The following is a 13,521-nucleotide window of genomic DNA, read 5'->3' as shown; positions in this document are numbered from 1 at the left end:
CCTTTTGGGGTTCATTTTTTAACTCCCTGTCCACGCTCCCTCCGTTATAAAAACATATTTTAATAATAACAATATTGACAATATTGATTTTGTCACATCCTGGCCAGTATAAGGGTTAATTGTTATTGTAGTTTGGTCAGGACGTGGCAGAGGGTATTTGTTTTATGTGGTTCGGGGTGGTGTTTTGGTAAAAGGGCGTTTGATTTAGTATTTCCGGGTTTATGGTCTATGTATTTCTATGTGTAGTCTAGTAAGTGTGTTTCTATGTAGAGTTAATTGGGGTGGACTTCCAATTGAAGGCAGCTGTGTGGTGTTGCCTTTGATTGGAAGTCCTATATTAGTTGGGTGTGTTTGTGGGAGATTGTTCTGTGTTTAGCCTTGTGCCTTGCAAGACTGTCTGTATATCGTTCGTTCACTTGTTTTGTTATTTTGGGAAGTTAATAAACGTCAAGATGAGCTTACACATACCTGCTGCGTTTTGGTCCTCCATTACCGACGAAAACCGTGACAGATTTAAATAATTCATTGTTTATTTAGTGGCACCACAAATGTGAATAAATATTTACAAAACAATTTACCAAACAAAACACATTACCAAATTGCAACATTTCTGCAGACATGTCAGACCATAATAAATAATACATTTATTTTGTATAGTGATTTTCATGACATTTAAAAAAATTATAATGATGTACAATAAAAACATAAAAAATGAATCACAGGTCAACTAACAATATTGTAGACTTGATGCTAAATACAGATTTTTCAGCTTTAGTGTGTATATCGTATCCACTTAGTTATGTTAGGAAGTTTTCCATCTTTATGACCGGCCCTGGTAACTTCTCCCCAACTTCTCTGATCCCCAGAACACAGTAACTTAACAACATAACTGTTTTTCTGACATTTTTGGGAAATTGAAGGGAAAATAAAAAATCCAGTCGTAGCAGAGCTCCAAGTCCCATGGGGGACGTCCTCGAGGGTGTGGATGTTCTCCCCATCAAAGGCCAGCGGGATTTCACTCTCATGGTGAAATGGATTTCCACCGATGTGCAGTAAAGGAGTGAAGAGCGGTGAAATCTGTGTCAACAAAAGTAAGAAAAGATTAATACACAAACAATTAACAAAGAACATAACAAATGTTCAGCTGTAGTTTTATATAAGCATGCACACCTATGTTTATGAAGAAACAGATGATTGGTGCATAGACATACCTTGTCACGGACATAAAGGCCACTCGGGTCCTCATTGAAGAGGTAGGGCAAGAGCAGAATCGCTGCTGTGGTCTCCAGTCCTAGTAAAGTAAAGCAATGATCTTACTACACTTGCTAATTTTATTACAAAATACATTAGAGAAAAGGAAGGAATAAGAGCAAATCCCTCTTCTGTATTGTCCTTCAGGGACTGTCAAAATAGCAGGATGATGTCCTCACCCCTGCCTCGCCTCTCTACCTCTGATAGTCCTTGAATTATCTTTTTGTCTATATCCATTCCATGGACTTGATTCATTTCTGAGAAGATCTGAAAAGATCATTTGCACACATTTGTACGCTAATAGATGTCAGTTTGTATTGACTGCTATGTAGGTTAAATGTACACTTCAAATGCAGCTGTCCTACAACATATCTGTACCTTCTTCTTGATCCCAATTGCATTGTGTCCATGTTCTGTCCTATAAGAGTTTCAAAGGAAGAGAAAATGTGTCAAAGAATAGTCTTTAAAAAAAACTAAATATATATATTAAATAAATATTGAAAGATACAATGTAATGTAAAATAGAAGAACATATTGGAGAAAGCACTAGCCAATACAGTACTGCCATACAGTAACAGTACTGCCATACAGGCCTAATATCACATTTCAAGATATCTTTGTACACAAATTGTTCAATATTTTATCAGGCTGACTTGAAAGATTATACTCAACATTTTGCTGCGTGGCAATACTGTGTTTGGATTCTGAAGGGCATTTATACAAAAGAGGTAGTCTAGACACTGTATTAATACCATTATGCATTTGAATCCCATCTACAGCTACCATCAAGATATTAATTTCCCTCCACAAGGGGGCGGACATGTAACGTTTCCAAAATGGGATAGTATTGTACATGTAACGTTTCCAAAATGGGATAGTATTGTCCATGTAACGTTTCCAAGATGGGATAGTATTGTACATGTAACGTTTCCAAAATGGGATAGTATTGTACATGTAACGTTTCCAAAATGGGATAGTATTGTCCATGTAACGTTTCCAAAATGGGATAGTATTGTACATGTAAAGTTTCCAAAATGGTATAGTATTGTACATGTAACGTTTCCAAAATGGGATAGTATTGTACATGTAACGTTTCCAAAATGGGATAGTATTGTACATGTAACGTTTCCAAAATGGGATAGTGTTGTACATGTAACGTTTCCAAAATGGGATAGTATTGTACATGTAACGTTTCCAAAATGGGATAGTATTGTCCATGTAACGTTTCCAAAATGGTATAGTATTGTACATGTAACGTTTCCAAAATGGGATAGTATTGTACATGTAACGTTTCCAAAATGGGATAGTATTGTACATGTAACGTTTCCAAAATGGGATAGTATTGTACATGTAATGTTTCCAAAATGGGATAGTATTGTACATGTAACGTTTCCAAAATGGGATAGTATTGTACATGTAATGTTTCCAAAATGGGATAGTATTGTACATGTAATGTTTCCAAAATGGGATAGTATTGTACATGTAACGTTTCCAAAATGGGATAGTATTATCCATGTAACGTTTCCAAAATGGGATAGTATTGTACATGTAACGTTATGCCCCCTTGTGAGTTAATAGTATTGCATGCTGTAGCAGGCTATATAAAGAGGAAGACCTCCATTGACGATTCAGTTCGTTGTAACATCTGGTCTGGACAGGTCACCGTCCTTACTTAGTTAATTAGTTAGTTAGTTAGTTAACGAAGCTAACGTTAGCTAGTTCATTATCACAAAAGTGAAAACTGCTCTAGATTGCAAACTTACGTTAATGAGTGTAAAGCCATGTTGGCTTTATGGAAACGATATACAATATATGGGAAAGAATATAGTTGAGGAAATAATCCAAACCTAGTTGTGCCTAGTTAGGACATAACGTTAGCTAGCTAGCTAACGGTACTGTACTGTAGCTCATACAACGCCGACGGTCAAACCCGGCTTTCTAATATTTACGTTCATTAACTATAGTAACGTTATGGAAGATATTCACAGAAAACCATCATTGTCTTCGTTATTCATTATTAGTATGTTATATTATTATAATACATTATTTCGAGACATATTCAGAGCCAAACATCAACCCAACTTAACCTTTTTAACTGTTGTCGCATCCAAACTTGTCACCATCGTTTTCAGTTGTAATTGCGAAGTTCCCGGAAGAAGTCCAGCAACAACGGAGGTTCCTCGATGAACCCACCTTCTAACAAGTTCTTTGAAGAACCTTTTGGGGCTGTTTTTCATTGACCAAGAACCCTACGGTTCTTAGGGGATCTGAGAACAACTCCAGTTGAACCCTTCATTTTTAGAGTGTAGTCGGCTCTATTTACTCTCAGATTCAAACATGATGATTAGTATCAACGATCAAGTCAGCTGCTGCTGCTCCAATACAGTATGAGGTGAGACGGTGAACTGATGTTGAACTGGGCAGTCAGCTGCTGCTGCTCCAATACAGTATGAGGTGAGACGGTGAACTGATGTTGAACTGGGCAGTCAGCTGCTGCTGCTCCAATACAGTATGAGGTGAGACGGTAAACTGATGTTGAACCGGGCAGTCAGCTGCTGCTGCTCCAATACAGTATGAGGTGAGACGGTGAACTGATGTTGAACTGGGCAGTCAGCTGCTGCTGCTCCAATACAGTATGAGGTGAGACGGTGAACTGATGTTGAACTGGGCAGTCAGCTGCTGCTGCTCCGATACAGTATGAGGTGAGACGGTGAATATGTACATGTAGGTAGAGTTATTAAAGTGACTATGCATAGATGATAACAGAGAGTGGGGGGGGGGGGCCTTCCTCTGACACCGCCTGGTAAAGAGGTCTTGGATGGCAGGGAGCTTGGCCCCAGTGATGTACTGGGCTGTACGCACTACCCTCTGTAGTGCCTTGCGGTCGGAGGCAGAGCAGTTGCCATACCAGGCAGGGATGCAACCAGTCAGGATGCTCTCGATGGTGCAGCTGTAGAAGCTTTTGAGGATCTGAGGACCCATGCTAAATCTTTTCAGTCTCCTGAGGAGGAATAGGTTTTGTCGTGCCCTCTTCACGATTATCTTGGTGTGCTTGGACCATGATAGTTTGTTAGTGATGTGGACACCAAGGAACTTGAAGCTCTCAACCTGCTCCACTACAGCCCCGTCGATGAGAATGGGGGCGTGCTGTCTTCCTTTTCCTGTAGTCCACAATCATCTCCTTTGTCTTGATCACGTTGAGGGAGAGGTTGTTTTCCTGGCACCACACGGCCAGGTCTCTGACCTCCTCCCTATAGGCTGTCTCATCGTTGTTGGTGATCAGGCCTACCACTGTTGTGGCATGGGCAAACTTAATGATGGTGTTGGAGTCGTGCCTGGCCGTGCAGTCATGAGTGAACAGGGAGTACAGGAGGAGACTGAGCAGCACCCCAGAGGGGCCCCTGTGTTGAGGATCAGCGTGGCGGGTGTGTTGTTACCTACCCTTAAAAAACCTCTCTGGGCTACGCAACAGCCAGTGTAATCCCGTGGCGCGATATTCAAATACCTTAGAAATGCTATTACTTCAATTTCTCAAACATATGACTATTTTACACCATTTTAAAGACAAGACTCTCGTTAATCTAACCACACTGTCCGATTTCAAAAAGGCTTTACAACGAAAGCAAAACATTAGATTATGTCAGCGGAGTACCCAGCCAGAAATAATCAGACACCCATTTTTCAAGCTAGCATATAATGTCACATAAACCCAAACCACAGCTAAATGCAGCACTAACCTTTGATGATCTTCATCAGATGACAATCCTAGGACATTATGTTATACAATACATGCATGTTTTGTTCAATCAAGTTCATATTTATATCAAAAACCAGCTTTTTACATTAGCATGTGACGTTCAGAACTAGCATTCCCACCGAACACTTCCTGTGAATTTACTAAATTACTCACGATAAACGTTCACAAAAAACATAACAATTATTTTAAGAATTATAGATACAGAATTCCTTTATGCACTCGCTATGTCCGATTTTAAAATAGCTTTTCGGTGAAAGCACATTTTGCAATATTTTGAGTAGATAGCCCAGCATCACAGGGCTAGCTATTTAGACACCCACCAAGTTTAGCCCTCACCAAAGTCAGATTTACTATAAGAAAAATGCTATTACCTTTGCTGTTCTTCGTCAGAATGCACTCCCAGGACTTCTACTTCAATAACAAATGTTGGTTTGGTTCAAAATAATCCATAGTTATGTTCAAATATCCTCTGTTTTGTTCGTGCGTTCAAGACACTATCCGAAGGGTAAATAAGGGTGACGCACCCGACGCGTTTCGTGACAAAACATTTCTAAATATTCCATTACCGTACTTCGAAGCATGTCAACCGCTGTTTAAAATCAATTTTGATGCCATTTTTCTCGTAAAAAAGCGATAATATTCCGACCGGGAAATCGTGTTTTAGTATAAAGAGAGAGAAAATAAAAAACATGGTGTCGCCTCATGCACGCGCCTCAGTCTCATTGTCCTCTGATAGACCACTTACCAAAGGCGCTAATGTTTTTCAGCCAGGGGCTGCAAAGACATCATTCAGCTTTTTCCCCGAGTTCTGAGAGCCTATGGGAGCCGTAGGAAGTGTCACGTTACAGCAAAGATCCTAAGTTTTCAATAAAGAGAGTCAAGAAGCCCAAGGAATGGTCAGAGAGGGCACTTCCTGTACAGAATCTTCTCAGGTTTTTGCCTGCCATATGAGTTCTGTTATACTCACAGACACCATTCAAACAGTTTTAAAAACTTGAGGGTGTTTTCTCTCCAAAGGAAATTATATGCATATTCTAGTTTCTGGGCAGCAGTAATAACCAGATTAAATCAGGGACGTTTTTTATCCGGCCGTGTAAATACTGCCCCCTACCCCTAACAGGTTAAAAAACATGAGCTGGCGCACACCCAGAAAAATAGTTTGTGAGGAGGTGCTGACTAACGGCGAATAAACTATAAACTATCAAAATAAATAAAGTCGCACACTCCATGTATAAACTCCCAGCAATTGAATGGGTATTTACCAACGTTTCAGCATCACTGTGCCTTCCTCAGGGTGATGTCATCAATACTTGAACCAGGTTATGTAGACAAACAGTGCAATTAGTGCAACCAATGACAATAGTGAGGGGTGTGTCATAAAAAATATATGACATATTAAATATATTACTGTATTGTTATCATATAGAAACATCATGGAATATTGTACATCATATTAAATATATTACTCTATTGTTATCATATAGAAACATCATGGAATATTGTACATCATATTAAATATATTACTCTATTGTTATCATATAGAAACATCATGGAATATTGTACATCATATTAAATATATTACTCTATTGTTATCATATAGAAACATCATGGAATATTGTACATCATATTAAATATATTACTCTATTGTTATCATATAGAAACATCATGGAATATTGTACATCATATTAGCATCAACATACATTATTGTTTCATTCAATTTCACATAATAAGGATATTTAATATTTTCAAGTTCAGAAGTCAGAACCCATCACCTGCTATGTAAAAGAGACAGAAGAATGCACAATGGTCAATGCTATCTGGGATCCTTGGGACATCCCTACCCTAAACCCTAACCTTAAGCCCTACCTTAACCATTTAAAATGTCAACTTCAATGGGCTAGGGACGTCCCAAGGATGTATCTCTACCTGAAAATACATGATCTAAGTGATTGATAGTTGGTATTCAGCAGTCATAAAGCCTTATTTACTTTAATGAACTACTAAAATAGTGATTTTGTCAGACAGCATAGACAGCAGTTCTACACTTTATTGACTGACTGATCCATTCATCCTTCCATCCCTCCTCAGCCTTCCTCTCCTCTGAAGACCCAGTGAGGGTGGAGCTCAGTCAGAGAGCTGTTGAGGGACTGGTTAGGAAGAACACTTCTACATCCAGAGAGGTGAGAGGTCACACATGGTTTAGATGGTAAATATTTATGTCCCCTTAGCGGTTCATCATGTCAGCAAAAGGGAATATGTTCCATCATCTATGTTTATTTACATTAGTGCAAATTGTCCACTGGTATTGGTGTAATTTCTCACCCCTTTTGGCTGTATGAAAGTGAATTTCCCCTCAGGCATACATGCATGTTCTTTGTATTACCCGAGCCACCTGAGCCACTGCCTGTTCACCCGCTATCATTCAGAAGGCGAGATCAGTACAGGTGCATCAAAGCTGGGACCGAAAGACTGAAAAACAGCTTCTATCTCAAGGCCATCAGACTGTTAAACAGCACAGAGAGGCTGCAGCCTACATATAGACTTGACATCATTGGCCACTTTAATAAATGGAACACTAGTCACTTTAATAATGTTTACATATCATTTCTCATCTCATATGTATAAACTGTATCTCAGTCTATGCTGCTCTGACATTGTTTATCCATATATTTATATATTCCTAATTCCATTCCTTACCTTAGATTTGTGTGTATTAGGTATTTGTTGTGAAATTGTTAGATATTAATTGTTAGATATTACTGCACTGTGGGAACTAGAAGGACAAGCATTTCACTACACCTGCAATAACATCTGCTGAACACCTGTATGTGACCAATAACATTTGATTTATTATGAAGGTAATTTGTGTCAAATTTACTTTTCCCCTCATTCACCCCATCTCTTTACATTGCTGATGCATAATCAGTGGCCTGACTGTGTCAAAGGCCCATCCTGGTAGATCTGAACCTAATGCAGCTTGGAGTGATCAGATGACAGAAGTCACATTTAGGTGCCAGATGTAACTGAGGCCATAGATGCTCCATATCCATTACTTTGAGTGTTTTATATAATATAACTAAATGTGTTTCTGTGTTGCAGGGGCAGTCAATAAATGGAACAGCAAAGCCGCAGAGCTGTGGGAGACCACCTCAAGCCCCTGGTAGAGCCGGGGGTGGTGTTTACCACTCCACCACGCCTTCAGCAGGCTGGAAACGTGATACTGTTTTTCATACCAAGAGTCTGTTGATTGGTCAGTCATTGGGTTAATTTGTTGAAATCAAATCAAGCTTTATTTATACAGCACATTTCAGACATGGATGCAACACAATGGCTTCACAGGAAAAAATAAAAAAATGAAAATAAACAGAAATATTTAGTAAACAACAAACAGAAGACTAACAACTGAAAGACTAATGAACATTCTAAGGAATTGCCATTGATTAAAATATTAATTGGATGCAATATCCAACCCAAAATACCAGCTTGTTTTACTACTTTGTTTGTTGTTACGTTCCCCACCAAGAAAAATCTCAAATGTTGCTCAAATAGAAGAGGAAACTAACAAAGAGTCACTGACAACAACCACAACTAAACAGATGGGGTTTTAGGAGGGGTTCTGAAAGACACTATGGGGGTGTCCACTGGAAGTTGACTAGTAACAACAACTGGGACCTAAAAGACACCCACCATGAGACCCACTAAATCTGCCCAAGAAGAGACAAACAAAAGAAAAACCCACACCAAACTTAAAGACAGGAAGCAAACCAAAAAGGTGGAGCAACTAAAGGTGTTGACTCTCCACATGTATCAAGACAACTGGAGCACTGGGCCAGACACTCTTAAATAGAACCTGGACCAGCTCAGGTGAAACACCTTCCCACTAACGAGATGGACAAGCCAGCACAGGTGGAACACATACTGACTAACGAGGTGACACCAATCAGTGCGTCCTACGTGCTAACGAGCTAACGAGCTAGACGTGCTGACGGAGCTAGACGTGCTAACGAGCTAGACGGGCTAACGAGCTAGACGTGCTAACGGGCTAGACGTGCTAACGAGCTAGACGTGCTAACGAGCTAGACGTGCTAAAGTCCAACCTCAAAACAAAATGGAAAAACCAAAGACTAACACCTTAATAGAATGCTCACCACCAACAGAAAACAACTTCAATTTCACATTATAATCAACTACAATGCTTCACCTTCTACAATATAAACATGGTGTCTACTGGCTGTCAACAATTAAAAACAACAAGAAAAAAACCTTGCTTCTGGAACACATTTTTTATATTTTTTTCCCCACTAGCTTCTAGAACTCTGGTCCCCTTGGAATGAAAAATACGGAAAAGAATAAGAGATAAAACTCATCGCCAAAAAAACAGTCAAAATAAATTGTAATCAATGGCAACGCACTGGCTAACGCAAAACTTTTTAACTGCCCACAATCAGCAACCAAGTTGTCCTCACCACGGACATGTCTGATTTCGAGCTTCTCTCTCTTCTCAGGGTTCACTAGATAGGCATGTTGTTGGATCGGGGCCCAGTCCCCAATGTCATGCTCTAGTACATTTGGGTTGGCACATCTGAGAATGAACCCTGATATTCTAATAGCAGGGCAACAATGTCAATATAATTGTACCAAAAATTGTCAGTTGGTTGCATAAATAAATATTTGGTTGCATAGTCCTTTTTTCAAAGTATTTTCAATGACATTTTTCTAGGTGGGATATCCCCAATGTCAAAACACAGTTTTAACATGTACAAATCAATAACCAATATGCAGAAACAGTTTGTGATAAATTGAAAACCTAAACATAACATGTGCTATATACACAAACATCTGCCACAATAATCATATTACTTTTTAAAAACAAGCTCCTTATAAACTGCACAAGCACCAGAAACGCTGTTGTTTTGACAAGTAGCAATAAATCACTGATATCGATTAGGGGGGAAATCAGGTTGTACGTGCTGTTGAAACTAACACAACTAAAAAACACTTGGAAATGGGAGATATATTTTACCTCACTGATTAGAGGACAACCTGCAGAAGACAGTCAGCTACATTTTGGAGTGATGCATTTAAATTTAGGGGTCGCTAAACAAAGGAACACAACACTTATTTGTCATAACTCATCGATATCATGCTAAAATCATTTGTGTGACAGAAGGGAGATGAGGTTGCACGTCCTGTTAAAACTAACAGCTCAAAAACCACACGGAATCTGGGAATAATGTGTAAATCACTGGTTAGAGGACAATTTGTAGAAAACAGCTTGCTACATTTTGAAGTGGTGCATTTTGATTCCAGTGGGTCACCAACGTGGTAAGTGTAACAACTTTTTTGTTAGTAACTTTTTGTTAAATCACATATATAGTACTCTTTCAATTCAGAGCCTGGATTTTCCCCCTGAGGATAATATCCATATCATGTTGAAATCAATAGAACAGGGGACAAACGTTTAGGGTTCTACATTGGGACATCATTAAAATACTCCTACTACAATGTTCAAAAATTCTACATTGTGACATTAGTTCATTGATATCATGAAACAACTCCTTCATGTAAGTAGTTTCTGACATTTGATCAGAGATCTTTTATCAGATTATCTCTGGTCACAGCTATGAGGGTTCTCTCCTGTGTGTGTTCTCTGGTGTTTAGTCAGACAACGAGACTCAGTAAAAAACTCTTCCCATACTGATCACAGCTATTTGGTTTCTCTCCTATGTGTGTTCTCTGGTGTTTAGTCAGACCCCCAGACTCAGTAAAACTCTTCCCACACTGATCACAGCTATATGGTTTCTCTCCTGTGTGTGTTCTCTGGTGCACTGTCAGATGGCCAGATTGAACAAAACTCTTCCCACATTGACCACAGCTATAAGGTTTCTCTCCTGTGTGTGTTCTCTGGTGTAGCGTCAGAGTGCTAGATGCAGCAAAACTCTTTCCACATTGATCACAGCTATAAGGTTTCTCTCCTGTGTGTATTCTCTGGTGCACAGTCAGTTCTCCAGATCGACCAAAACTCTTCCCACATTGATCACAGCTATAAGATTTCTCTCCTGTGTGTGTTATCTTGTGTTGAGTCAGAATGTTAGATGTAATAAAACTCTTCCCACATTCATCACAGCTATAAGGTTTCTCTCCTGTGTGTGTTCTCTGGTGTTTAGTCAGACCCCCAGACTCAGTAAAACTCTTCTCACACTGATCACAGCTATACGGTTTCTCTCCTGTGTGTGTTCTCTGGTGTGATGTCAGATTGCCAGATTGAACAAAACTCTTCCCACATTGATCACAGCTATAAGGTTTCTCTCCTGTGTGTGTTCTCTGATGAATTTTAATGCCTGATGAGGTGAATCTCTTCCCACAGTCAGAGCAGCAGTGAGTTCTCTTCCCTGTGGGTCTCTGCTGGTGTTTCTTGAGGAGTTCTGATCTGGAGAGACTCTTCTCTGCCTCGTCAGCATCATGAGGTTGTTGAGGCTCCCCAGAGGATCCACGATAGTCCCGTCTCTCTCCTGTGTGAACGGCAAAGTCAGACAGATGGTTAAAGGCCCACAACAGCAGAAATCCATTGTTTATTTGAGGTAAAAGGTCGTACCCATGAAGTTGTACAACAATTGACGTCTGTTCAATTATTTGACAATTAAGACAGTCAACTTAGCAACAATCATATTTTGTCTTGTTTTCACATTAGTAGTAACTAGAAATAAGTTATTCATGTTGTTGAAACTCTAAGCAGTGTACCAGACGACTTTTGGTCTCCAATATAGGCCCCTTTCTGTGTTTGCTAAAATTGCAGCACGAGGGCGATGCACACACAATCTGGTTGTAGAAACTCCTCCCTGCTAATGAGGAAACCACTAGTTATGGATGTAGTATATCTGGTAATGAGTAAACCACTAGTTATGGATGTAGTATATCTGGTAAGGAGGAAACCACTAGTTGTGGATGTAGTATATCTGGTAAGGAGGAAACCACTAGTTATGGATGTAGTATATCTGCTAATGAGGAAACCACTAGTTATGGATGTAGTATATCTGCCTGGAGCAAAAATGGTGAGCTAAGATTTTAGTTTTTCACAATGTATTCTGAATATTACAGCGCAAGATCAGGAGTGCTACTCAAGGAAACTCACATTAAGCTCTGTGTCTATTCACTACCATGGGGGAAAACTCAGGGGAGTTCTCATAGGCTGACAGCAAAAATAGCCTCCATTTCCAGGTTGCTTATGAGTGCATTTCACATTACTTTTGGATTATAACTGTAAGGCTCGTTTGAATCTCCTGCTTAATATGTTTGTGTTATTGTCGCAAATCAACTAATTTATACTTAAAAAACACTTCAACCAGTAAAATGCTCTTTAGCTAGCTTTGCCATCAGCCTGAAACTGAGGGTTTGTACATTTGCATCTAGACGTTCCGCTAGCGGAACGCCTCACTAATATCCAACGGTAGAGCGTGGCGCGGAATACAAAAACCTTAAAAATGCTATAACTTCAATTTCTCAAACATATGACTATTTTACACCATTTGAAAGATAAGACTAAGTATCTCTGTGTCCAAACAGACTAACGAGACCCCGCTGTAAATCAAGCAGACAATAACACACTATAAACATCAATTTGTTAGGGATGTTGGATCCAACATGGAGCACGGCATAACTGTCTTTACCAGAGTAATGAATGAAGAAGCACTTTGGTTGTTGTTGCATGTCGTGATGTTTGTCATGTGACTGTCATTCAGAAAATGATTTCCTGGATCAGCTGATGATAGTTGAACATGTGACTAACTAAACAGCTACAGTATTAAGAATTATGTGTAATTATTGAAGAACTGCGTTAATGACAGTATCCATGTGGGTGTTGTCAATAAAGTTAAGGTGACTCTCGGTTAGAACCATTGGATTTAGTAAACTGAAATGATTTAGGATTTCTGTGCCCATGAAAACTGTTTTCCCAGCGTACCATAAGGAGACACTAAATGTTACGTAATTAGAGAGCATTTCAGAGATCTGAATACAAAAAACTGTCCGACAGCAAGATCCAGTATTTAAGTTAAAGTTCATCATTTGACAAGCGTAACGTTATGACTATAACTACTGTTCCCTGAAGGAGGGAAACTAGGTACAACATACTATTAAATCCACACGTTATGACTATAACTACTGTTCCCTGAAGGAGGGAAACTAGGTACAACATACTATTAAATCCACACGTTATGACAATAACTACTGTTCCCTGAAGGAGGGAAACTAGGTACAACATACTATTAAATCCACGCCTCGCTGGAAGCCCCGCCTTCTACAGGTGATGAGCGCGAGGCTCGGATTTCTTCCTTAAATTTAATACCGCTCTTCACCGACCCAGGAAGGGGTGGGGCCAAACAGGTGTTGTACCTCGTTTCCCTCCTTCAGGGAACAGTAATTATAGTCAAAGTTACATTTGGGGATGTCTGATAGTATTTCTGATTGTCTTAACACACCACCACTAATGAGTTGGCGTGTTTAAATTTTTGGGC

Source organism: Salmo salar, unplaced genomic scaffold (genome assembly GCF_965601325.2).
Source record: "Salmo salar unplaced genomic scaffold, fSalSal1 ptg000836l, whole genome shotgun sequence".
Taxonomy (NCBI): Eukaryota; Metazoa; Chordata; class Actinopteri; order Salmoniformes; family Salmonidae; genus Salmo; species Salmo salar.
This window is presented reverse-complemented; position numbering follows the sequence as displayed.